This window comes from Crocuta crocuta, unplaced genomic scaffold (assembly GCF_008692635.1).
Source record: "Crocuta crocuta isolate KB4526 unplaced genomic scaffold, BGI_CrCroc_1.0 scaffold581, whole genome shotgun sequence".
In the NCBI taxonomy this organism is placed as follows: Eukaryota; Metazoa; Chordata; class Mammalia; order Carnivora; family Hyaenidae; genus Crocuta; species Crocuta crocuta.
In genome coordinates this window covers 1,065,406-1,069,933 of record NW_027528635.1, presented here as the reverse complement: position 1 = coordinate 1,069,933, position 4,528 = coordinate 1,065,406, and the positions used below count along the sequence as shown (strand labels likewise).

Here is a 4,528-nt window from a genome sequence, read left to right as displayed (position 1 = left end):
AGGAGATAAGTTTCCTGATGTCAAAACAATTGCAAAGTGGTAGACTCAGCATTGAAACCCTGGTCCACCAAGCTTCCTCTCACTTGAAGGCAGTTCTGCATCACTTGTTAGATCCCTTAACACTACAGAATTTGTTATTAGCTTGTAATGCACTCACTTGTAGTTGCTGGTGTGTCCTACCTCTGAGTACATTTGTCCCTTGAAAGATGAACACATGTCATGCATTAAAACAACCACTACTGCCATCATGTCCATCACTAATGTTTATTGGGTGCCATGGGTCAGTCCTGGTGTACATAAATTATTTAATACTCACCACAACCTTCGAAAAGAAGCACAAGTATGTCCATGTTACAGATGCAACAACTGAGGCAATAGAGAACCTGAAGAGTCGTTGCTTTAAGTTCGGGGGTTGGCAAACCTGCCTGTGGCCTTTTTTTGTACCACGTGGGAGCTAAGAATGGTTTTTGCATGTTTCAAGGGTTAGATGAAACAAAACAAAGTAAAGTAGGTAACGACAAACAATTGTGTTCCCCACAAAGCCATAAATATTTACTTTCATGTAGAGAAAAAGTTTTCCAATCCCTGGTATAGAGTCTGTACCATGGAGGTAGTGAGTAATAAAATCAAGGTATATTCATTTTGAATTCCATCCAATCATGGTTCCTATTTGGTTTCACTTTAGAGTTTAAAAATAATAGCAACAACAACAGTGCTATCACTAGCTTTTATTTCTTTAGTGTTTACTTCATGTCAGACACATAAGGATGGACTTCACATAATGTATGGTTTCATCTACTACTCAGAACACCCCGTGAAGGGGCTTCCTGGTGACTCTCCCACTCTACTTCCCTTCCTCCCTTCCTTCCNAGACCTCTTATTTTGTGAGAGTTTCCATCATTAAAAGGAGACACCATTAAAATGATCCCTCTATGGGGCGCCTGGGTGGTTCAGTAAGTTGAGCATCCGACTTTGGCTCTGGTCATGATCTTGTGGTTGATGGATTTGAGCTCCGCATCGGGCTCTGTGCTGACAGCTCGGAGCCTGGAGCCTGCTTCGGATTCTGTGTCTCCCTCTCTCTCTGCCACTCTCCCTCTCTTGCCCTGTCTCTCTCTCTACCTCAAAAATAAATAAACATTAAAAAATTTTTTTTAAATTGTCCCTCTTCTTCATCCGATATTAACTTGTCTGGATGTGATGCGTTGATATGCTCCAGACATACTGCTCTGATCCTGGGGGATGCCAAGCCAATACAGGAAAGAGGACAGGCAGAATTGCAAAGAAGTCGATCCAGTGCTTGGCATACCTTGCTTAGAGGCTGCCCTACCTCAGGGTTTCTTGTGATGAGAAATAAATGCATTTCCTTATGATTGAGCAGGCTTCAGAGTCATGGTTTTCTAACACAACTGATCTTTGCAGGTAATGTCCCTATTTAATTTTTTAAATTTTGTAATGTTTATTAATTATTTTTGAGAGAGCGAGAGAGAGCGAGCACACAAGTGGGGGAGGGACACAGAGGGAGGGAGACACAGAGTCCAAAGCAGGCTCCAGACTCCAAGCTGTTGGCACAGAGCCTGACACGGGGCTCGAACTCATGACCCCAAGATCATGACCTTAGCCAAAGTCGGACACTCAACTGACGGAGCCTCCCAGGCACCCCTATTGTCCCTATTTGCAAAAATTGAGCACAGCTTCTCCTGGCAGAGCTGGGATTGGAACCCAGGCCTTTTCTACTATAAAGCCTGTGACTTGTTTTCCACTATAGTATTCTGACTTGGTAAGAAGAAGATAAAGTTTGACCTACAAAATGACATGTTTCACTGTGTTAAGTAACGGGAAAATTTAGGATGTCTGTGCCTACCCAGTTGTCTTTTAGGTATTATAACGCTTTTCTCTGGCATGCAAGTATGAAACTACAAACCGCTCCTGGCATATCACACACACTGACATCAGTGAAGAAGCTACCAGACGGTACACATTCCATGGATACATAGGAATAATTTGAAAAGATATAAAGGGTAATTTGTCCTCATTCTGTGACAGAACTCTCATGAATGTGCAGTGGCTCATGTGGCTGCACTGGCTTAATACAGTTAGGCCCATCCTTCTGCAACTTGGGGCCACTTGCCTCCTGTTATGAAGTTGAATGCCATTTTATTCAATCACACCATTAAAATGGTGTCGTCCTATACAGGAAGATACTGACATACCAAAGATTCTCAGATTTTGTGTCTTTGGCAGTATCACCTGCTGACACAATGCTGAATGATAATTGTGACTTCCTGCCCTATAAAAAACTCAAAGCATCTGTAATACTTAAGATTTATGATTGCAACCAACAAAATGCAGAATCGTACACATAAATCTATCCTTAGGGATATATAACTGGTGTTTAAGTATATCATTTCCAGTTACTTGAGTTGAAAATCCTCACTAAAAATTCTCACTTCAATTAATACAATTTACAAGTTCTTTTCATACACACATATGCATGCACACACATGTACTTTGTGTATCTATACGTATAAATACATTTGTATGTATAAATGTGAGCATATACTTTCCTTGTTTCCTCATAAACAGTTTATATTTGGAAACCTGAAGGTCAACTATATGACATCAAAGACAGAATTCCAGTATTTATTCATTATTCCAATCTAGATATTTAGAAAGTACAGATTTGCTGGGTTTTAAAAAGTATTTTTGACACTGAGTTGAGTTTTCCAGACTGTTCTAGTTTGTGAATTTCCATTTGTAGGAGTTTATAATGTCTTTAAAATTTAATTTGTACCAAATTATGGTTTTTAAAATTTTAACATGGGAAAAATTACCCTATAATTTCTTTCAAGACTATAAATTTATATGAATGATTTTCCACTACGAATTACTACTAGATTTTACTTGATTTCAGTTGCAGCATTTGAAATTTTCCTTGATTTGAAAAGTTTCATTCCTGGGTGGTGATGACACCAACTGTTAGCCAAAGATGTGATGCCGGGTCCCCAGAAGCACGAAAACCAGCTCTCGGCACACCATGCTGCAGATGACTGGACAGGAGTGGGAGAAATCTGTGAATGTTTACCGCGATTTAATAATCTCTTGAAACCTATCCCTTCTTTTTGCCTCAACCAGCAGCCAGTATGTTCAGAAAGTGAGAAAGTGTGGAAGCACACACAGTGTTCTATAAAAGACAATATTTAAAATGAGCCTGGGATCTTCCCTGGCTGTTTTCGCCCCCTTCCAGCTTAATACTAAGCCAATGGTGTTTGACACGGTTCCTGAAATAGACACAGATTGCTTACTGGAAAGATATCTATCGGAAGAACATAAACAAAATTTGAAAGGTGAGAGTTTTGTTTCAGATGCCCTTCCTTCCCATATTACACTTACAGCATCAAGACACATGAGCCCCTAGGACCTCCAGGGATAGAACCAAAGGTGCAGATGCATTAGAATTTTTTATTTCTAAGAACTGGTCAGGAGAATTTTCCTTTCGTTCATAGGACTTTCTGAGGGCTGTCGAGGCCAGATGAGAAATTAAGTAACAGGTTAACATGACAGCCTAATGATTTTCATTTCTCGTTTCCTATTATTGCGCACAGGTATATGGAAGCATAGTGGACTACCTTCACTCAGCGGAGGGCACGTTAGAGTCTCACCTGGGTGCCCCTGCTATGAGCCCGCACAGCACCTTGCACTTCCCCTCTTTGAAAGCCCACCCAGCCACACACCACCGACGGTCCCATTCTCTTGCTCAGTGCTGTGCTACCAGCATGGCTGGCACAAGGGAGGCGTCTGGCGGATTGACACCAGAAGAAGAGGTCTGCAGTCGTCCTACAGCATGTCATGAAGTTTTTCAAAATCCAGTTAGCAGGTAGGATGGTTTTTTTTTCTTAATGTTTTATTTATTTCTAAGAGAGAGAGAGACAGCGTGAGCAGGGGAGGGTCAGAGAGAGAGGGAGTCACAGACTGAAACAGGCTCCAGGCTCTGAGCTGACAGTCAGCACAGAGCCCGACGCGGGGCTCGAACCCACGAACCGCGAGATCCTGACCTAAGCGAAAGTCGGACGCTTAACCGACTAAGCCACCCAGGCGCCCCAGGACGGAGGTTTTTGAAACTGAATAAATAAAAATGTCTCATTATGCCAAGGGGCAGATCTTATAAATCACTTCAAGAAGCCAAGTCCCTCAGAATTTGGGTTCCATATGCTTCTCTTTGCTTTCGTAGCATTTATTCATTCATTACTTCAGGTCACTTGCAGCCTGGCAGGAAAGACAGACACTGAAGAAGTAACTGAAATATAGCATGATGCCTGTAATGACAGGAGAATTGGGGGCCCCTGGCCCCTGTAAAAGTATGAAGCAGGGGAATTTTATCTAGACTTAAAAGGTCAGGAAGTCTCCTTGAAGAACTTAAATAACAAATACAATGCTTAACCATGTTCAGTATCATGTTTTACACACATGGGTTTCTTGAAAATATTTATAAAGGAAAGTATTTAATACATGGCAGTATAATTGTTGGCAT

The 4,528-nt window shown here is 41.4% G+C and overlaps 1 protein-coding gene across 7 annotated transcripts in view; it reads right to left on the bottom strand.

Annotated features, from left to right (window-relative positions):
• The window catches only part of SLITRK4 (SLIT and NTRK like family member 4), a 694,124-nt gene that overhangs the window by 111,301 nt on the left and 578,295 nt on the right, over positions 1 to 4,528 (bottom strand). The gene's annotated exons all lie outside the window — the stretch shown is intronic.